General features: G+C 48.0%; 1 long non-coding RNA gene across 1 annotated transcript in view; it reads left to right on the top strand.

Moving 5' to 3' along the window:
- LOC308487641 overlaps positions 1 to 17,421 on the top strand; it is a 144,431-nt gene extending 127,010 nt beyond the window's left edge. Inside the window, exons 4-5 of the long non-coding RNA XR_013991735.1 lie at positions 5,244 to 5,447; positions 15,937 to 17,421. This is a non-coding gene — a long non-coding RNA (uncharacterized lncRNA). The remainder of the gene's footprint in view (positions 1 to 5,243; positions 5,448 to 15,936) is intronic.
- Positions 17,422 to 23,127: the final 5,706 nt, after the last annotated feature.

Below are 23,127 nucleotides of genomic sequence, written 5' to 3'. Positions count from 1 at the left end.
TAAAAAAATTAGTCAGTCTCGCTGGTAATCAAATAATCAAAAACGTGATACGATTTTTGAAGATAATGTAAAGCCAACAGTGAAATCCCATTGCATACCCAGTAGAATGTCTAAAATTGAAAAGACTTAAAATACCACATATTGGAAAGTATTTAGAATAAGCAGGACTCCAATAGGGATGTAAATTGGTAAATCATTTTGGAAAACAGGGTAGCAGCTTCATAAGAAGTTAAAATGGACATCTATTGTATGACCTAGCAATTTCACTCCTAATTATGTATCCAAGAAAGAGGAAAGTATTTGTCTACAGAAAGCTTTGTATAAGGATGTTCATGGCAGCTTTATTCATAAAGGCCAAAACGGGGAACAATCCAGATGTTCATCAATAGAAGACTGAACACACAAGTTGTGATATAGTCATGCAATGGAAAAATATGCAGCAATAAAAAGTAACAAACTGCTGGTACATGAAACAACAGATGAGTTTCAAAAATATTATACTGAATGGAAGTGTATAGTGTATGATTCCATGTATATGAAATTTTAGAACCTACAGTGATGCAAATCCGATCAGTGTTGGTTGGGCAGGAGCTCAAGGAAACGCTCAGGAATGACTGAAGGTGTCTGTGTCTTGATATGTAAAATTGATTGACAGGAGGTCGCCAAAAAATCTGGCCATTTCACTGTATTCAATTACATAGTAAACCAACAACTATTAAAAGGTAATCCTAAGGGAAATTTGAGGGGATAGAAATGCTGTAAAACTTGATTGTGATGGCAGTTGTACAACTGTATAAATTTATTAAAAATAATTGAACTGTTCACTTTTCATGAGTGAATTTTATAATATGTCAATTATATCTCAACAAGCTGTTAAGTAAGAAGATAACACATTCAGTATTATACTGGATGTACTGGCTAATGCAGTAAGACAACGAAAGGAAATAACAGGTATACGGATTGCGAAGGAAGAAATAAAACTGTCTTTGTTTGCAAATCACATGGTCATCCCTGCAGAAAATACAAAAGCATCAACAACAAAAGAAACTCCTGGAAATAATAAGCAATTATAATAAGGTTATGGGGTGCAAGTTTAATATACAAAAGTCAGTCACTTTCCTATGTACCAGCAATGAAAGAGTGGATTTGAAATTTAAAACACACTACCACTTACATTCTCACCCCACCCCCAAATGAAATACTTAGGTATAAATCTAATAACATAAATACAAGATCTATATGAAGAAAGCTACAAAATTCTGAAGAAAGAAATTAATGAAGAATGAAATATTTGGAGAGATAGTCCACGTTCGCGGAAAGGAAGACTCACTATTGCCATGATGTCACTTCTTCCGAACTTCATCTGTAGATTCAGTGTAAGCCAATCAAAATCCCAGGAAATTATTTTGTGGATGTTGACAAATTGATTCTAAAGTTTCTATGGTGGCAAAAGACCTAGAATAGCCAACACAGTATTGAAGGAGAAGACAATATTTGGAGGACAGATGCTATGTGACTTCAAGACCTATTGTAAAGCTATAGTCATCAGGACAGTGTGGTACTGAGGAAAGAATAGACACATAGATCAAGGGAACAGAATAGAGAGCCCAGAAATAGGCCCACATTATAATCGTCAATTGATCTTTGACAAAGGAGCAAAGGCAACACAATGGAGCAAGATGGTCTTTTCAACAGGTGGTGCTGGAACAACTGGACATCACATGCGAAAAAATGGATCTAGACACAGACCTTACAATGTTAACTAAAATTAATTCAAAATGGATCATAGACCTAAACGTAAAACACAAAACTCTAAAGCTCCTAGAAGAGAACATAGGAGAAGACCTGGAAGACCTTGGATATGGCGGTGACTTTTTAGACACAACACCAAAGGTACTGTCCATAAAAGAAATAATTGATAAGCTGGACTTCATTAAAATTAAAATCTTCTGCTCTGCGAAGACAATGTCAAGAAAATGAAAGGACAAATCACAGACTGGAAGGAAATATTTGCAAAAGACACGTCTGACAAAGGACTGTTTCTCAAAATGTACAGAGAACTCTTAAAACTAAATAAGAAAATAACCCTAATTAAAAAAAAATAGGACAAAGACCTTAATAGACACCTCACCGAAGAAGACATAGAGATGGCAAATAAGCACGTGAAAAGATGCTCCATGTCATACGTCATTAGGGAAATGGGAATTAAAACAATGAGATACCATCACACACCTATTAAAATGGCCAGAATCCAAAACCAAATGCTGGTGAGGATGTGGAGACACAGGAACTTGCACTCGTTGCTGGTAGAAATGCAAAATGGTACAGCCACTTTGGGAGACAGTTTGACGGTTTCTTACAAAATTAACATACTCTGACTATGTGAAGTAGCAATTGAGCTCCTTGGTATTTACCCAAAGGAATGGAAAACTCATGTCCATATGCAAACCTGCACACAGATTTCACACCAGATTTACCCATAATTCCCCAAACTTGGAAGTATCTAACATATCCTTCAGCAGCTGATGGATAAATAAATGGTAGTCCATCCAGACGATGGAATATTATTCAGCACTGAAAAGAAATGAACTAAGCAAGCCATGAAAAGACACGGAGGAATGCATATTACTAAGTGAAAGAAGCCAATCCAAAAGGCTTCATACTGTGTAATTACAACTATACAACTATACAACATTCCAACTATACAACATTCTAGAGAAGGCAAAACTATGGAGACAATACAAATATCAGTGATTGCCAGGATTTGGGGGGAGAGGGACAGAGAAGGGATAAATGGGCGTAGCACAGAGGGTTTTTAGGGCAGTCAGAATACTCTATAAGATACGAAAATGATGAATGCATGTCATTGCACGTGTGTCCAAACCTGGAGAATATTCAACACCAAGAGTGACCCTAATGCAAACTATGGACCTGGGATGATGATGACCTTCCAGGGTAGGTTCATCAATGGTAACAAATGTGCCCCTCTGGTGGGGATGCTGGTAATGGTGGAGGCTGTGCTTGGGGGCAACAGGGCATATAGGGAATCTCTGTACCTTCCCCTCCATTTTGCTGCAAGCGTACAACTGCTCAAAAAAATAACCTCTTTAAAAAATAAAAAGATACTGCACATGGCTACTGGTGTGCAGAGAAAAATAACTACGCACAGATTTCTGGGTACAACTTTTCTACTGGGCAGTTGGATGATGTCTACCCAGAGCCTTAAAGTAAGCATGCCCTGGCCCAGCAATTTCCACTTTAGACACGTAGAATTGAGGACACATACAAATATTTGGTTTTAAAGATGTACACTGAGTTGAAGTGTCATTTGTAATAGAGAAAAATCATAAACGACTTCACGTCTGCCATAGCACATTAGGGAAATAAATGTGTATGAATGTGTGTACGAACGGTAGCTATTACCATATTTCCCCGAAAACAAAACTTAGCTGGACAATCAGCTCTAATGCGTCTTCTAGAGCAAAAATGAATATAAAACCCGGTATTGTATTGTATTGTATTGTATTGTATTGTATTGTATTGTATTGTATTGTATATAAGACCCGGTAAATAAGACCGGGTCTTATATTAATTTTTGCTCCAAAAGATGCATTAGAGCTGCTTGTCCAGCTAAGTCTGATTTTCAGGGAAACAGGGTATCATACTGTTGCATGATGTATGTTGTATGATATATGGAAAGCTGTTCACAACATATTAAGAGAAAAGAGCAGGTTGGAGGAAATATGCAGAAAACAACATTCTTGGTATTGTTATGTTGTAGTATTATTATTATACAGAACTCTGTAAGGATATACAGCAAGGTGACAGGGTACTCTCTCAGGGTGGTAAAACTGGGGGGTAACTTTCTACCTTTTCATAATTATATGTGCTTTTTACCAAAGATACACGTTATTTTTTATTTTCAAAATCTTTAAAATGAGTCATTAATGGAAGAAGACAGAGACCATTAGGATTCCGTATGCTACATGTGGGTTTTGAATGGGTTCTGAATATTTGGTGCACGCTACTTTACACAATAGATGGGTACCAATTGAAATGCATTTTCTATTATGCCAATGGAAGAAAAATCTGCAAGAAAAGTACAGAATCATTTGGTAATATGCATAACTATTGCCTCGTGTTTCTGTTTTGGAAGTTCACGTCATGTTAACTTTCAGATTTGCTTAAATCAGAAAATTCCCAAATTATTATTCTTTTGTAACATCCTGGTCAAATTGTTAACCACAGACATTTGAAGAAATGGCACTACGTAGGTCTGCATTATTTTGACTTCCCCAGTTTACAGGGGAGAGCCACTTTCTCAGCCATTCTGGGGACAGCCTGAAAGGGAAGAATACATGTGCTTAGAGAGTTTGGTTGGTTTCTGGAATCACCGAAATGTGTATGCATAAACAGTCAGCTTTCGTCTACCTCGAACAGGCTCTGATCAGGAAACAGAGCAATCTCCGTGTAGCTGAGGAAAACCTAGAAAGCAGGCACATCTGGGTAAAACTGATCAACCTGAACATTCCTTCCTGGAAATACATGGAATAAAAACACCTCGAGTCACCTTTCTCCAGAGGCTGGACATGAGCTGTAGACGTGGGTCACCTTGGCCTAGCACTGTCCCCATCTGCAGAGAGTGAGCCTGAAGCTCCGAGTGGGTGACCTGCCCAGAGCCATGCCAGTTCAGTAGTGACACCGTGACCAGAATCTCTGTGTCCCCAGAGTGCCAGAGGCTCTAGTCAGGAAAGCAGACTAAGTCCTGTGGTGAAAGGAGTCAGGAAACCTGGGGTTCAGAGTTCGCTTGGTCACTTAACAAGCCGTGTGTCCTTGGGTGGGCACCTACCCTTCCGGGGCCTCTGTCTATTTGCCTTTAACATGAGGAGGTTCTAGAAAACATTTACAGGATCGTCCAGGTCAGAGCCTCTGCTTTCTGACCAGCTCATAAGCCCGCTTTCCTCGTCCCTTCAGATTTAGTCCTTACAGGCGTGCTTGCCCTTCTATCGTCCCTCTGAACGGGATTCCCTTGGCCACACCTGCCCTGTGCTCTCCAAGCTGTGTGAGGTCAGGGTGTCCCTTGAACTGACCAAGCAGGTACTGAAACATTTTGAAGCAAAAAGTGTTGCTGCCACTTTTTTTTTCCCGTCTACCTGGATTAACCAGGCATCCACATGTCTGTATACAGAACACCGTTGAACACATTTTGTAGAGTAAATAGAAGTTTCATTTTCCTTAAACAGACACCAAATATCTGTGGGTGTGTGAAGCCAGGAAGAGTGACTTCCTCGGGCAGCCTGTCTCCCAGGAGATGGGGCTGGTCCCCAGGTGCTGACCCAGGGACAAAGGAAGAGAAGGCTGTGCCATGTTCAGATACACCGAGTCACAACCCAAGTGAGAGGAGAAGCAGAGACCTGGCGTGGTATTAATTCAATCTTCAACTAGAGGTAAGTCCGTTGGCATGACAAGGTAGACCCATTGCCAAAGTCAATACACTAGATGTGTGTGCTGAAGGCAGGCTCTGGAGTTCATGGAGGTTTCCATGCCAGGCGCTCTGTCCTCGGAATGTTTCCTAGTGTCCTTCTCGTCTCCCGCTGTCACATGTGATTATGACCTTGCTGTTAAAGGTCATAGGATTAAGTGTTGGGCCCTAAAACCAAACTTACGGTCTTCTCTCCTGAAACCCTTCTGTCTTGAGAAACCTCATGAGCTTTAACTTTATTTAACATAGAGTGGACATAAATTTAAAAATATATATATAGTTTTTCAGATAGGACATTGTTAGTTGACTTCCTAGGCAAGTTATGTAAGTAAAAGATGTCACCAAGAGAACCACCTAAAACTTCCTTATCAAAAAAAAAAAATCTTGCTATAAAGTTTGTATTTCCAGTAAATGTCTAATTAAGCTAGGATTTGGGGTTCTTTTCTGGGACGAGGTTTTATTTCATGATCTTAGCAACATGGAAACGCCCCATAGTAGTACTAGCAAGAGCCCAGCCCAATCTGCTAGGCAGAAAAGCATATATAGGCAATAGAGAAAATCAGATCTGAGCAGATTATGACTTTGGCTAGCAAGTGTTTAACAACAGCCAAGCTTAATGTTTAAACAAATATTTGTTTCAAAGGAGGTGAAAGGTGGGAGTGTAATATATGTTTCAGATACAACACAGGTACGGCATAAACCTGCCATGTGAAGCTCACGATTTAGAGACAAAGCATCACCCTCATCTGGTGGAGGCATGCACTAATTATACAGGTATTGTTTTCTTTGAGCTTCTCGTATTAAATGACTGACAGAATGCATTTGTACCTTTTTAAATTCTAGAATATTTAAGCTGCAAGGAACCTGCTGACGCAGCCAGTAGAATTCCTCTCATTTTATAAACACGGAAGTCCAGATATTTTTGTTTTCTTTGCTCGAGGTCAGCGTTTACCAGCTAAGGTGATACTAGAATTCAGGCCTCCTGACCCTCAGAACAGTTCATGTTCTGCTGTGCCAGGTCCCACTGCACACTTGGATTCTGTCCTTTGCCCTTGACATATTCATATAAAAGTTAAAACTCAAGTCTAGAAGAGGCCAATGTCCACCAGCAATAAACCGACCTGTAAAGCTTACTGAATTTTCCACTTCTCATAATTTACTCGCTCATTCCAACAGTTCTTCTAAGGAAAGGGGTTTGTTGGCTGGTTGTTTGGGTTGGTTGGTTAAAGATACCCTACAATTTAATTCAAAATTAAGGAGTAATCAAAGCCTTTATTCTGGAGGTTTAATAAGCATTCCCAAAGAAGGTCATTGAGAGAGGGGGGAAAATTATATATGTATGTATATATATATATATATATTTATATTTATATATATGTAAATATTTATATTTATATATATGTAAATATATACTATATGTCTCCCTTCTTGCCTTCTAAATATTTGAGGATTTCTTCAAAAGTTACATTTTTCAAAGTGACTGCATGGCTGGTGAGAGTCAACTAGGGGTGCAGAGTTGTCAGAGAGAACTGCTATCAACAGTTCAGCTCTGGACTCTACCCCCCACCCTCCGTCAAAGGCCTTGGCGAGTTAACAAGTTCTTAAGTATTTCCTAAGTATTGCTGTACATTCAGAAATCTTAAATATTTAAGATTTCTTCGAGTCAGAATCTTAAGTATTTCTATACATTCCCGGAGTTTTACTAGTTTTGATGATGGGTGTCCAAATGAGACCGGGGTGAAATCAAGGGTTAGGGTTAATCAGTTAGGATCTCATTTGCAAAGCAGTGGGAGCGATTATCCAGAAGAATAGCACATCATGCTTTCATCGGGGAAATGAAAATAGTCTCCCAAGATACCCTATTTGTAAAACATTTTCCAAATCGAATTCCAGTTGCAGAATATTTTGGGTAAGTTAACAGCAGGGGGCTGAGAGCCTGGTTTGTGCCAGCTCTGCAGACTCCAGGAACCAGGGGTGGAAAACCAGGGCTGGGGGTGGAGAAGCCAGAGCTGGCAGGACTGAGCCCACATGAGGAAGGGCAAATGCTCACCAGGCAGCTGGCTTTTGCAGCTGGGAACCTCCCTCCCCCTGTCTGCCCCTCAGACTCCAGGGCATAGAATTGCTGCATCGAAAGGTACCTATTAGAGACAGAGATGCTGGGGGAGGGGAGAGAGACATCAGATACTAGGCCCTGTCTACGGCTCCCTGAAGCCCAGGGACCTGGAGAAGGGGTAGTGGGAGCGTGACCCTGGGCCAACAAGAGATGTCCTGAAGTCCCCACTGAGCCAGCCTGGCCCCAACGCTAATCCCCGATGTTGTTACAAGGTGGCACAGCTCCCGTGGCCAGGTCTCAGTGTTCTGTTGAACAGGAACCATTTTCCAGAAGCACAAAGCAGGGCACTCTGCGGTGATGACAGAACAAGACCCAAAAAGAGCACTGTGATCATGAGGCAAACACATGAACATTGTCTGCCCCCCCAGTGACTCAGCACCCCAGATCCCGAGGAATAGGAACAACTGCTGCTGCTTTACCAGTGGTATCTTTAGCCCGTGTTCATCAGCCTCTCCAGCCACAGAATTACCTCTGCTTCTGGGCAGTGGGCAGAGTCCAAATAGGAGCATATCCCTGCTTCTTTAAACCCTACCCCCAATCACCTAAAACGAGCGAGCCCAAAGCCTGTCCTCAGTCCTTTCTAAAACCTTCTTACTGAAATACCTCGTGCTGCACTTACTCCCTCACTGCAACCAGCCACAAATCCAGTGTGTTCAGCCACAGGTGTGCTTCTGCGGGTCTTCAGCTGGGGGGCCACGTGACAACAGTGTCTGTTCTGTGCCATGCAATGTGCTGATTTCTGGGCTCACAACTCTGAACAAAACTACTTGTCCTGCACTCAGGAAACTCCCGGTCTAATGGAGGAGACAGAGGAGCCCCAGGCAGAATGACCTCAGGGGCCCTGATAAGTCCCACAAAATCCCACAGAACATCCCATTAAAGAGCCCTAAGAGTGCTATGATGCCAAGAATAGGGGAGAATGGAAAACCCCCATCAAGGTCAAATGTATGCATTGTTCGCAAGAAGGTACTGTCTACAAATCTTAGCATGCCATCAAGGTTAATTTTGAGTTCCTTGTAAATATATTTTCAAATATATTTTTCAAACCTTCGGACAGATCTTAAGGTGCCAAGGACACGCAGGATACAGTGCAGTGAGCGACGAGGATGTGAGCTGCAGACTCCCTGAGTGAATGAAGAATTAGATGGAGGGGAGAGGGGCCCAGGAGAGCAAACTTTTGTGCGAGTGCCTACAACTTTATACACATTCCATAAGTCTCCTTACGTCCCATCGCAGGCACCAAAGAGCCCGTGTCCTGGCCAAAACTCTGCTTGTTAGTCACTGGGATGGCAGATGTTTTCCTTTACGTGGGGGTTGTGTGTCTTAGTACCAAGAAGACAGAATTAAGGACGGGAACCCATGAGAAAGTCTTACCACAGTGATGAACATTTCACGTTAAGACGAAAGTTGTGTGTGTTTGCTGTTTGGGGTAGTTTTCATTTTAAGAGCATTGGACCAATGAAAGGGGTAGCCCTGAAATGCCGATTTAAAATACAGTTAAGTAATTGATGTGGAGCTCTATGGTTTTAAGTTGAATTTTTACTAAGTTTATTGGAACACACAAGAGAATTTTAGCCCTATATTTATAAATTAAAGGGCTTTAAAGTATCTAAGTGTTGAAATATTCCAGAAAGCTGTTTGTTAATTCAAATATATATATAGTATGTGTGTGCGTGTGTATTGTATATATGTATGCATATATAAAATTTATAATCACAGCTTAAAATGTTTGGCGGTAATTAACTAACTTTATTCATAGGTCCTTTAGACGTGATTTCTAAGCTCTGCCAGACTAAAACATAAAATAATTCCATCTGTAAGCTGAACTAAAATAAGTCTGTTTTCTAATTTTAACTCTAGTAAGTAGAATATTAATTTTTAATCCGAAAAGCAAACCTTCGGATAATGTTCAGTACATACAAAAGACACCTCCAATGACATCTAGAAACTCGTAAGAACATACGCCAATGCCGTAGTGTGATAAGGGCCGTGACAGGGAAAGATGGAATACCGTGTGGGAACAGGCAAGAGGTACCGTGCTTGGGGGTGTGGAACAGGACCCTTGAGAGGAGGACTCGGTAACCCAAGGAACGGAGTATGTACCAGGCACACATAACTCAGGGCCAGGCAGACAGTGGCAAACAGAAGGGGGCTCCTTCCTCCTGGAGCCCCGGGTCAGGAGGGAAGAGGGAAGCAGGAGGAATGTCAGCGAGCAGGTGCCCCCTGGTCCAGGAGAGGAGGCCCCACTCAGTGCTGGGACGTGGAGGGACACGTGCGAGGTGTCTGATATGTTGTGGAGAGCCAGAAGGCCCTCCTGCAAACCATTCCTTTCTTCTTCAGAGTGCCCTTTATTTCAGTTATTTTTTGCTCAGGGATCAGAAGCCTATTTGTAAATCAAACCTTCACACTTTCCTGGGGCTCACCTACCTGAACTAGCAAACCTTTTAACCCAAGGGCCCCGGAAGGCAGGTAAGAAGCTTGAGCCTGAGGCCTGGGCTGCAGGAACGGGCATGTTTGTTTGGAAAGACCCCGGAACACGTGAAGGAGGATGGACCGGGTCTCAGTGTTGCCATGGGGACGGCCAGCCTGGGTAGCTGAATGCTGTGCAGGTAATGACTCTACAAGAGAAAAGATCCCATTTGTCAAAGCCCAAATGGGGGTGGGGAGCAGGAAACAGAAGGTCCATGAGGGTAAGACATGGGGACGACCAGAGTTGGCAAACTCTGAGGGAAAGAGAAGGGGACAGAAATGACTCCAGAATCAGGGAGGCTGAGCGCCATTCCCCAACCTGCCCAGAGTTTCTGGCTTTGCTGAGATGAAGTATTTTATACAGGGAATGGTACATCTGGGACTCAGGAAACTCATTTTCAGTTTCATAGGCTGCCACCTTCAAATAGCTCTAAGCCACATCACATGTCTGACGGAGCAGATGCGGCCATGGGGAGAAGTATCCAGAAGCATCCCCTCCAGAGGTTCCCGGGGACACTATGAGATGGGCCCCACCTAACCAACCATTTCCATCAGCGTGTGCAGACGCTGTGTGTGTGTGTGTGTGTGTGTGCAGTCCTTTCTGTCTGAGGGTCACAGGACATCAGAGCCACTCACTCCTGCAAACAACATTGGGATTGTCTGGGGGCTGTCTGGCTCTAAGGACATGGCACATTACTCCCAAATCTCCGTGGAAGAATTGTTCCTGTGTTTTATGTCAACAGTAGCGGAGCCAAACTGCCTTTGACGTCCCTGGAGTTATCGGAACACCCAGGTGACACTGGACAGAGCTAGATGACTGGGAGATGGCAGCTCAGCCCTGACATCTGCCCAAGGCCCACAGCTAGGGTTCCAGGGGTTCCAGGAGCCAGTCTGCCATCTGTCACTGGCTTACCATGTCACCTTGGGTCACTGACTTCCTCACTCTGTGCCATCTGTGAAGTGTGCGTAATAGCACACCGTGTCCTTCCTCCCTCCTCCTCCCCTGCTGGTGCCCACCCTCCTTCTCCCCTCCCTCTTTTCCTCCCCCCTCCTCCTTCTTCTGCTTTTCTCCCCCCCTTCTTTTTCCTCTCTCTCTCTCTCTCTGTCTCTCTCTGTCTCTCTCTGTCTCTCTCTGTCTCTCTCTCTCTCTCTCTCTCTCTCTCTCTCTCTCTCAGAAGATAATGTGTCCATAAAGTGCTTTGAGCTCCTTAGAGATAGAGGGTCTATAAATATAAGCTGTTATCACTGTTACCATGGAAACACTCCCAGAGAATGTGCTTCATTCCTGCATTTGCTGCGCATAATTGGGGCCTTCTCTGCCTGCTGGCTTCTGGAGGCTGTTAAACAATCAGTGGTTTCACGAAGCTCTGCCAGGTAGGGGTGGAGACCAAGGCAGGATTCCTGTGCTTTTAAGTCTTCTGCGAGTCCATTTTCACAAATCACGCGTCTGTTTGCTAAGGTGAGACAAGCTTTGCCAGCGTCACACATTAGTCCAAGGATGCAAATGATGGCAGGTGCAGGTGTGCCAGCCAACCCAGGACCCTCTCCTCTAACTAGGTCCAGGCGAGGGAGAAGTCCGAGAAGCTTCAGAAATAAATTCCACGGAAATGCGCTCTGAGCCCTGACTCCTCAGCTTCAGAACTAGGGCTGGCCCAATGTTGGGGTAAAAAGGGTCAGAATCTGCACCTTTCTGCTAGTCTGCAACCTTCTGGGAAGCAGGGGTCATCTCTTCTTCGCGAGAGTCTCTGCAGGGCCTCGTACAGTGCCTGGCACACAGCAGGGGCTGGTTTTGGGGGGAAAGTGACGAAGGGGGCAGCCATCTTTTGTGACAGCCGAGAAAGTGGTGCTAAGTAAGGGCATGTGCCCCCCAGTGTCGGCTGGGACTCACAATCCCAGAGCACAGCGGTTCTGGCACGGCTTGTCTGCGTCCTCCCCTCCCCTCCACCATCAGTGTTCGTTTCTAGTTTCATGGGTGGGCCTAGGGACGCAGCTCAATACCTGAAAGCCTGGCAGAGTCTAGAATAACATGTCCTGGTTGTTAGCCAGACATTGTGACAGGTCCTGTGTAAAGGGGAGGGTCTGGAAATGGTGGGCAAGGGCATTAGTGCTTTTAGGCAATACTAAGATCTCAGGGCACGTGTTCCAGGTCTGAGGGCAGCAAAGGTAGGGAAATGGCAGTGGGCATTGGAGTCCCAAGTCAGAATTCCACACGTGAGCCCTGCCACCGGCCAACGTCCCCGAGCCTCAGAACTCCCATCTGTGAAATCAGAGGACTAGCCCCTATGTCACGGGTCTGAGGCAGTGGTTAAGCGAACCGAGTACCTGAACCCACAGCTGGTGGCTCACACTAGTCAATGATTGACACATGTCCGTTCCGTCCCAGCAGTTTGGCAATCTCCATAAAGAAACAGCATATTTGGAGGACCGCACTTCCTAGTTTATTCTCAAGGCCTGGCAGATGTCTTCGACCCAACCAAGATGGACCCATGTGATGGCCCTGCCTTTGGGAAGGGGGTGGGGGGCGGAGGGGTAAGAGAAAATGCTCAGACACACACAGGACGCCAGGCAGGCAGGACCGGCTGCATCATCCGCAGGGTCCAGGGCAAAAGGCAAATGCGGGAGCCACTTGTTAGAAAATGAAAGCATTTCAAGAGGGAGGGCAGAGGTGAACTTGCGATTACATTACGGTTCCCAGCCTTGCAGGGGAGCTCAGACAGATGACGTAAATAGCACAGCATTCCACAGTGTTCCCCAAATGCTGTTTGTGGCGTCACTGTAGGTCCCACATGATCGAAAGGGCCCTGGGATGTTGTCTGCAAAATGCTTCCATGTCCTGAATTTACGTTCTGAGCTGTAGGAAAGGGCATTTCAGGAGGCAAGAGCTCATTAAAAAACCCACTGACCTCTTACAGGAGTGACTAATGATTGCATAAAATGTGTTCGGAGGTCCAGATAGTTCCCGCAGCCTTGTTCACAGGGATACAGAGGTGAAGGCCAATCACAGAGCATCTAAAGGACCGTCACTGTTTACGCACTTGCTACTTAATAGATGCCTGCTGTATACAAGCCAGAGCACTAGGCTGTGTCAGAGAGATAGAGAAAGAGATTATCTTCACCCAAAACGTGAGCTTAGATCAGACCATGTCTAATGTCCCTTCCAACCCTAACATTTCAGGATTCCTTGACAAAGACCCCAGGCTTACCTTTAAGAAGCTTAAGTCTAGTGCTCTGTACAGAATATGTTTACCTGGAGTGTTTAAAATCTGTCGTTTGTATTCCTATCTATGTATTCCTGCCTGCTCGTGTCATCCAAGCCCCTCAAACACTGGGAGTGTTGTCTTTTTTTTTTTAATCTGGTAGTAAAACGAAGTCACAGAGAAGACAGGGGGTTCTCCTGGAGCCAAGTAACAAGGCTGTGACAGACGCAGCCCCTCTAGATAAATGATGAATTCATTCTCGGTTGTCCCCACCCCCTCCACCCTCCGTCCACTAGTAAGGAAGAAAGAAATTTGATGTCCTCATTGGACAGTCCAACGTCCGGTCTGGTACCCCTTCCAGGATTTGTATTTTGAAAAAGGCCTGAGTGACACTAACACAGGAGAACGAAGCAGTGTGCCGTATGTGTCAAATTTCCCTGCATTGTTGTGGCAGAGACTGGGATAGAGCCTCTGATTTTTAGCTGGGCACACGGTGCCCCCAAATAAAGACTGTATTTCTCAGCTTATAGCCACGTGTTGCCCTGAAGCTAAGTTCTGATCAATGTGACGGGAGCCGACAGTTTCCAGGATTCATGTTTCCGCAGAGGGTGGTTGGCACTCCTGCCTTTCCTCTTCTCCTGTGTTCTTTCTTCCAGCCTGGCTGTGACCACTGCCATCCTGGGCATTCTCTTGTGCCATGAGAGCAAGAGCCACATAGGAGGGATAAGCTGGAAGGCGCCCCGCTCCCTGAGGACTTAATGGCATTAAGCCATCATCCCAGTCCTGGACCACCTTCCTCGGGACTTGGGAGTGAGCGGGAAATAAACCCTATGTTGTCGAGGCCGTTGTTATTTTGGGGGTTCTCTTACAGCCGACTCTAGCTCTAACTGAGAAAGCCATCATGGGGATTTTACTTTCTTTCATTTTTTGCTTCTTTAATGGAGGGTCACAGTGAAGTTCCTTCTTGGGGGTCCCCCAGATGCAGACAACACGATTCTCCACCTTCACATGTCACCCCAAGCGGAGTCATGGATGGAAAATGAACGTGGCCTGGGGGCAGTAGCTCGTCAGCCATTTTCCCTCACTGGGTTTCCACTTCCTCATCTGAAAAACAGACTCTAAATTCTCTTACCAATGTGATAGTTTCTAAGGCCTGGGTGCTCAGCTTCACCCAACCCCTGTGCCCACTCTGCCAGTCAAAGGAAATTTTTATTAGGATGAAAGTTCTCATCTTACCAGCAGGTTGTGTTTATTGCTAATGCGGAACTTACAACACGTTTTTCTGGAGGTCGGTGGTATACATGAGTGTGAGGCTCGCAAACAAACTCCAGAAAGATATTTTATCAACTTGTTGTTAAACTATAGCACTGGGAGAGCCACAGAACCAAAACAATACGGAAAAGCTCTGTGTGTGGGAGTAGGGGTGGAGGGCTCAGTTCCAAACTGGAGAGGAGGTCAGAGACATCTGTCCTCCACCCTTGACAGAGGAAGGGGACACCTCCTCCTTCCCCTGTGTTGCAGTGGGAAGAATTATCACCTCCACGTAAGAGCATGGCCCCTTCACACCCAGATGCAGGTGAAAGCTAAGAAAATGGGAGTCCCAGGATGCGTCAGCTATCCCAGGAGCCCCCTGCCTGCTTTCCTTCAGTCTGATTCGCATTTCATTGAGAATTGGCGCTGTAGGGAAAAGAAAGTCCACACACAGAGCATGCCCAGTTCCCTGGAGCAAGCTTTGTGCAGAAACCCTGGGGGAGGGGAGGGCAGGAGGGTGCTGACTGTTAGGCGCTTTACAGGTAGTTCTGCTGGTCCCATTGAACGCGGGGCATGGAGCCTGGGCGGGCGGCACCCGGTTCACCAGGGGCGCTCAGCTGAGCTGTGGAGAAGCCAGCAGGGGCAGACCTGATTTCTGTGCTTGAGGAACCCAGTATCTTCTCCTTCCCACCGCTGAGAAACGGGAAGTGCTGGGAAGGAAGCCAGTGCTTGTTCTCTGATAAACTCTGACCTCTCGCTCTGGTTCTTCCTTAGAAAGGGTCCTCTAGACTCTGCTCCTTTAAGTTGTACCTTTCTCTATTAAAAAGGAAAACAACATCGCTTCTCGGCCTTTTGGCTAAGATCAAGTGTAAAAAGGAAAACATGTCTTTGTCCCAGCCAAGGCATTCCCTCAGTCTGCCCTGATTGAGCACAGCCCACATGTCTGTATTTGCCCAGGTGTCCCCTGCACCTGTCACGCCATTCCCTCCACGCAGGCCAACGCTGCTTGTCCAGGTGTCACTATCTGCAGAAGCCTTCCCAAGTGTCAGGCAGGACATGTCCCGCTCCTGTGTGCTCCCCTAATGCCCTTGGCACATATCAGCCTATCCCCGCGTGGAACATAGCTGCTTGACCACCTCAACTCTCGGGTCCCCAGCAAAGCTGCGTGGGTACTCAGGGGATGGACAGATGGACGCTCCTTCTCCTCCACTGCGGTCATCCTCTCTCGGAGCCTGTTCAGGGCCCACTCCCGTCCTCTCCCTTCCTTTTGTCGCCCATCGTTAGGGTGTCCATTGGAGGCCATAATCATTTACCACCTTACACTGACGTTCACTCACCAACCTGCAGCTCGCCTCGCCAGCTCTACTGTGTGCTGCGAAGAGGTCCAGCCCAGAGCACTCAAGTCTTTTGTGGTATTTCTGCAGTTTCGAAGGAGATACTGTACATGCAGGAGGTAGTCGGTGAATGATGGACGGTGGATCCAAGACAGGCTCCTTTCGTCTGTGACCCAAGGAAGACTTCTGTGACCGTGGGGCGCTCCGAACGTAAGACACAAGGGTCCATGACGTGATTGCACCCTGGGGTGCCATGAGCTATGCTTGTGCCTTTGATGCGTGCACGTCTTCCTTCGGAAGAGGGTCTGAGCCAGGCTGCCTGCGTCTGAACGTGCCCTTCCTTCTTGCCAGCCGTAGGGTTTTAATCTGTGGGGGACTTAAGTTGCTTCATTCATAAAATGGAGCTCATAAAAACAAGACTGTATCAGGCTTCTCCAGAGGAACAGAACCAGTGGAATGTGGATATCTTGTAGCAGCCGCCTCACGCAGGTGTGGAAGCAGGAAGTCCCTCCACCTGTCATCTGGAAGCTGGAGACCCAGGGGAGCCAGGGGTGAGATTCAGGCCCCGTCCAATGACCCGAGCTTCCGGGGGCCCATTGGGAAGCCCTGGTCTGAGTCTGAAAGGACCAGGAGCAGTGACGTCCGAGGGCAGGAGTCGGATGTCTTGGCTGGACAGACAGAGACGTGGCTGTCCATCTGCCCTCTGTCTGATTCGGGCCCCCAATAGATGGGAGGCTGCCCGCCCACACTAGGGAGGGCCACCTCCTGTACTGAGTGCACCGTCTCAGATGCGACCTCTTCCAGGTACCTCCCCCAACACACACCCCCCCACAACGTTTCACCAGCCCCCTGGGCATCACTCAGCCGAGTCAAGCTGACACATAAAATGAACCACCACAAGGACCTACGTCATCACTACGCTGTGGAGAAGACGATATAAAGGAGATCACAGGAGGATCGTGAATCCATGCGAGGTCCTTGGCGTGGTATCTGACTTCCAGTGTTTCATAAAAGCTCTTACCACTCACCGGTGTCGCTGCTGGATGACAGCAGCAGGTTTCCACGGAGCGAGAGCTCTCGGGGAAGCCAGGGCCAGTGACCCTGGTCTCCTCACCCTCCCGCTCATGTATGTGGGCAGTGTCCTTGGTGGTGTCAACGTAAGGCAAGACGCACCAATGACTTTTAGAAGCAGGCATCCGAGTACCCGGCAGGTAGTGTCATGTCCCCCAGGTGACTGGGCAGAAGGCCCCCTGGCATTCAGGATGCATTTCTTAAATTTCAGCAAAGGGGTCCTGCCCTCCCATGGGACTGTTGGCTGCAGTGCCACGTAGACAGTAGGTATGAGAGTCTGAACGCTACCACTTATTAATGCCAAAACTACGCTGTTAGCTAGGATGCCAATACCGCAAACAGCCAGTCCGCTGAGGCTCTACTCAATGTTATCAACTCCTTCTGAGTCCTTGGTACAGAGACTGGGTAAATTTAGTACAATCTAATTTATGCATTTTTTTTTTTGCATGTTCCTGCCTCCTCGCTCCTCCCCAAAGTAAAATAAATGCAGAACAGTCTTTTTTCAGTTCTTCCCTTTGGTTTGATTCCTAGAAACTGGCCACATTAAAATGCAACATTTCTAGAATGCTGTGGAAGGATGAAGTGCCTCAGAAAGAAGAGATAGGGAGTCAAAGGTCCTTTGCTGTGTGTATTGTTTGCCCACCGTCTGCCTGACTGAGCGTGTGTCTTGTGCCAGCAAACAGCTAGGCGGCCATTGTAACCACATGACTCCCTTGTCCACATCACAGACACATAGGAGGGATGGACGTAGGATGGTCAGTGCTGAGGTTTTCCAACGACCGATGACCTGTGCAAGTGGGACAGGGCCACCCTGACTCCTCCACCTGGATTGAGACAAACAGCAAAGTAAGCCTTTGCCAGTTTGCAGTGGGACTGTGGCTGCAAGAAGGTGAGAAATGCAGGCCCATGAACACCTTGGACGGCTGACCGGCATGGGAGCCGAGCAGGGCAGCAGAGGGAGTCCGGGTGGTAAGGAAGCAGGAGGAGGCCACTGTGTCACATTAGTGGGCGAAACCGGAATAAGGAGCCTCAGCCTGACCCAGCACAGTCCCTTGGAGGCCGGCGTTTGCAGCACTTTGTCCCACAGCCCAGGGACTGCTGTCTCCCTCCCTGACTGCTTCATGAATGTCCATTTTCCTTCACCTAGACTTGGGGCAGGGGTGGGGTGGGGAGGAAGTCATCAGTTCGGGGAAGGGTTTGTTAATGATGTTTTACAAGTACAAGGGGAGCTTTTTCTAAAATGTTTATCAGGCTTCTGTGTTAGAGAGGCCTGGGCGCCAGGAAGCCATGATGGGGTAGTGTTAGGAGGACAGTAACTGATAAAAATGATAATGTCCTGATTACCTGCAAAAATGAGCTCCACTGGATTCTGCCGTCCCCAGAACCAGGGGGTTTGCTTTTAGAAAGGACATCAATAAACGGGAAATCCTGCAGATGAAGGTACCGTGGGGGACGGGGCGGGGGCGTGATAGAAACCATCTCATACGAAGGCTGAAGAACTGGAGACTTTTTTGCTTTGAAAGATAAAAATGAGGGCGACAGGAGAGGTGCTTTCAATGTCTGTAGAGCTGCCACAGTAAAGATGCCCCAGACTTGTGTTCTCCCCAGGGGAGACCCAGGAGTGGCCCGCAGTTCCTAGGAGCTCGGTTATCGCTCAGTTTCCCAACACTGGAACATTCCTACAAGGTAGGGAGCACACAGCCCCAGGAGTAGTCACCTCGAGGTCAACTGACCTCGTTCCGGAGATGGGACTTTGGATTAGAAAATCTCTGATATTATCAGCTCTGTCCACAGTGAGTTTTCCTACCATCAGTACCCATTCCCTCCGGGCCCCCGGCTAAGGCTGCAGGAGGAAGTTGAAAATTAAGCAGATCACGAAATCGACATTCCTTGAATCTCTGGAAGACTTAAGTGTCCAGGAGGAAAGGGATCGTAAAATGCCCCAGATTCTCATCTACCTCTGTCCCTCAGGCCAACAAGATCAGCCTCTCTGACAACAATGACACAGTGGGGACTCCCCTCACTGAGCTTAGCTTCTCGGAGAGGGTGTCCGCTTGTTACTTATTAAGCAGATGGAAAATTCTGGGAAGGAACTGTATTTTCTGAAGCCTAGAGGATACGCTGGTTGGTACCAGACATTTGTTCCAAGGAAAAGGCAAATCCAGACTCTTACCCTGCACTGGGGAAGTACCAAGGGGCAAGTGAGCTGGTCCGAAAGCTTGACCAATAGTTTAGCAGTGGGCTCAGTCCTGCTTCCTTCATTCCCACCTCCCACTACCTCGTGAATACTTGCGAAGACCATGCCCCTCTGTGGTCGAACAAACAAAACAAAAATCCTTCTCTGTGCGTCCTCTGTCCGCCATGCACGCACCTCATAGCAATTTGGCAAAGCATGAGAGGGTGGAGAGACATCCAGGCATATCGCACCAATTTCCGGACTTACAAGTTGGGAAATAGCTTAGCAGAAAGCAACTCCCACAAGTCTGCCAGGCAGGGGCTAGTGACCCAGGTGGTGAGAAGGTAACCTGTCACTTCCGCTGAGGGCCGGAATAGTCCACCTTATCAAGGAATAGTAGCCCTCCCCTCTTTTCCTTCTTTTTCTTTTTCTTAAACTTTAATTTATTTTAAGTGTGTTTTTCAGGACCCATCAGCTCCAAGTCAAGTAGTTGCTTCAATCTAGTTGTGGAGGGTGCAGCTCACAGTGGCCCATGAGGGGATGGCACTGGCAACCCTGGTGTTATGAGCACCACCCTCTAACCAACCGGCTGCCCTTTTTAAAAATTTTCATCCTATGCCCTCACCCAGGACAGTAATTCAGTTCCAGACCCGGTGAAACAGGAAAGTGCCAGAATGACTTTAAATGAAGGTAATGAAGGGATATTTCTTCTTGTCCCCATTAAGGTCTCTGGTCTCCAGAGAATGATTTGTTTTCCTGTCAAACATGCAGGGTCCATTGTGAAGCATGGGAGGACATGCTGCGGAGCGCTCAGGCATCCATGATGGATGGTTAGGGCGCGCGGCCCAGGCCGGTGATCGGTGTTGCCAAGCATCCACCCTCGTCCTGCCGCTGTGACCGACCGGTCCGGCAGCATTTCCCAGAGCTCGCTGGTAGCCCCTGCCCTCCATTGCAGAGCTGTGCGTCTGGCTGCTTTCCACTGCAAACAGTGCCTGCCATCGAGTCCTTTTCCTCAGCCCTGCACACAGTTCCTGCTGCCAAGATGAGTCATCCTGCAACGTATACCCTCACCCGCTCCACTCTGCATTTAAAATACCCCAGGGCTGCCGGACAGAACCCTGCCGTGTGTGACCTGTGACTGTGGGATTGGTGGCTCAGCCTTCCGGAGCCCTCCGCAGAGCAGACTGCACTGTGTTTGGCCAAGGGGGTCAGAGAGCCAATAGCTTTTTTTGGGGGGGGGGGTTCAGATCTGGGTCTCCCTTGTGCAGCCAGCCAGGTGGCACCCCCTCTTGTGCAGGCAGGTGAACCTCCATTTTAGCCTCTGTTTCTTGGGTTAGAACCTGTCATCCTCACTTGGACAGAGGTCCCCTAAGGTCCCTGATTCTGCTGCCATCCGTTCACCCTGCTTCCCCTCTGCCCACCCTCCACACAGCACTCGTCTTGGGCAGAATGAATCACGGTAAGCTGGACCCACTCCTCTCCCTGAGCCTGCAGAAAAAAAATGTTCTCTTGGCCTCGAGTCTCTAAATTCCTTCCTCCTTCTTTCTCCAGAAGCACTGGATGCCCCCCCCTCCGTGGGCACCTCCCCGACCCCAGGCCCAGCCACACACTCCACCTACTGAGGCATTCCTCCCTCCGGAGAACCAGGCACTTTTGGCTTTCAACCTGCTGCCACAGCGCCCTTCATAGAAGGAGCCTCAGAACAAAGCCCAGCCCAGCTCAGCCCAAAGGAGCGGGATGTGTTGAAGTTACTCATTACTAGAGTTAGAGGAGGTCACAGAGCAGGAAGCACATTGGAAAGCAACGGAAAGGTGGCACAGAGGGTGGGGAATTAGTCAGGGTGACCTTCTAAGGGAACTCCGAGTCCTGGCAGGGGGTGGGTGTCAGAGTGGGAAGGTGGTAAAGTCAGGAACAGGCCCAAGGTCAGACAATCAAAGGGAAATGGCTAATTATAATTAAGCTATTTAATAGCTCTTGCTAATGCATCAGGCACTGAGCTTAGCACTTTCCCACATCTCCCATTGAATTCTTGCAGCAATGTCACACTCCACTTTTACAACTAAGGGACCAGCCCTGAAGAGAACCTGTGACTTGCCCAAGGTCACACAGCTAGCGAGTACTAAAGCTGGGAGTGTGAATGTAGGACTGTTTCGCTCTTCTCCAGGTCGATGCAGTTAGATGGGTGAAACAATTCTGGATGGTCTAGAGTGGCCTGTGAAGGTGGAGTGTGCATCTGGTTCCCATGGGGCGGAGATCATGTCCACCAGCGGCAACACCGGGTTTGGGCAGAAACAGGGAGGTTCCTGGGGAGCCTAGAGGAGGCTGTTTTAGAGTGAAATGCTGCATTGGCTGTGAAGTCATGACCCTCAGGTCTTGTCAGAACCCATGAGGCGTTTACATGCAGGGCAGGGAGAGTGAGTTGAGGCAAGCTGGGGGGCTATCCCCAGAACAGGGAGTATCCCCCAGAGGAAAACACAGGTCAAGGACAAGAGAGAAAGCTCATCCTGCCAGACCCAATCTACTTGACATTTGCTACAGCCCTAGAGAGCCAGAGAGTGAGGGTCAGACAACTCCTTTTTTAAAGACAAAATGGGGGTTCTAGTTAAAAGTCTGTCACTGTGAGCCTTTCTCCACATACTTTGTTTTAACCCTGGCTTCTACTGGAAAAGAGAAAGAGAGGGAGAGAGAGAAAAAGAGAGGAAAATCAAGGGGGGGGGGATGGGAAGGGTGGACTAGGGTAGTATGCACAAGGAAGGGCAACACAGACCCCCTAAACTCCCTCACCCTTTCCTTTGCAACTCCCCCCACCTTCATCCTTTGCTGCTGATTCTGCCCACAGGTTTTCCCTCCCTCTTACACAGTCGGCAACCATACACACATGCCCTTGTAGGTGACTTGTCCTGCTGGAAAGTCCTCCATGAGGTAACTTCTGATGGGAGGGGACCAGGGGCATCATAACTGCACTTCCACCACCAACTTGGGGCTTTTCCAAAGGAAACCCTGCAGTGCAAAGTGGGCCGGGCATCCTCTCTCAGCCCTGTTCTGCAGGGTGCCCTGTCAGAGCCCTGCCTGTAGCAGCCCCTTTGGGGTGGGGCTGGAGGTGCCTGCTTCTCTCTTGATTGCAAGTATTTTCAGGTTTGCTTAGGTCTTGCAGGTGGGCTTTGAGAAAGATTAGAGGGAAAGAGCTCATTCTTTTCAGTCCAAGCTTGTCCTTGGACCTGCAAGGTTGACCTTGGAGACAGAAAGGCAGCCTGGACAAGGGTCCCTATGTTGGGTAATTCCCAGAAATGGTGCTGGGAAATGTCCTTTTCCAGAATGGGCTATGTTGCCCCCTGGGGACGGGGCTTCTCTGCAGTGACAGCCTTTTTCTGCTGTGTCACTGCCTGGAGAGAGATGCTTGAATGTGCTCAGGGGTTCAGCGGAGTGGGCGGGAGAGATGAAAGCCAGGAGTCTGGCTTTTCAGCCGCCGGGAATAAGGGATGGGAGGGAGGGCTGCATGCCCAGGACTGCGCGAAAACGTCTTGCCATTTGAGCTGGGTCTCCTTAATCTCCCTCAGTCCCCGGGATTATACAACAGAACAAAGGGGTCGGTAGCCTCAAGCATGTCAGTGAGCATACCAGCTACCGACTCGGTACCCGGGAGAGTCCTCGGTGGCTGGGTCACGTGCAGACATTGTCGCCAGGGGTCTGGACTGGCGTGAGCCGCTTCGCAGGGCGGCGGGTTTCCGAGGGGAGACTCGCAGGGGGCTGGCCAGCCTCCTACACCTTCCGAGCCCCAGGTCCTGGCTGCCGCCCCGAGTGGGTTTGGCAGTTGTCCCGCTTGAGGTGGTTCAGGCCACCCGCAAGAAGCACCGTCAGGAACCGGGGCGGCCGGCGCGCTGGCCTGGAAGGAGAGGGCCGGGCCGGGCCTGGCACTGCAGTGACCGGGAGCGCCGAGGGGGTGGCAGGTGCAGGAGCGGAGAGGCGGGGCGGAGCGGGGCAGAGTCCCCGACTCGCAGGCGTCCCGGAGTGACCTTCCCCCACCCGGCCAGGGC

Source organism: Rhinolophus hipposideros (assembly GCF_964194185.1).
Source record: "Rhinolophus hipposideros genome assembly, chromosome: 19".
NCBI classification, from domain to species: Eukaryota; Metazoa; Chordata; class Mammalia; order Chiroptera; family Rhinolophidae; genus Rhinolophus; species Rhinolophus hipposideros.
This window is presented reverse-complemented; position numbering and strand designations above follow the sequence as displayed.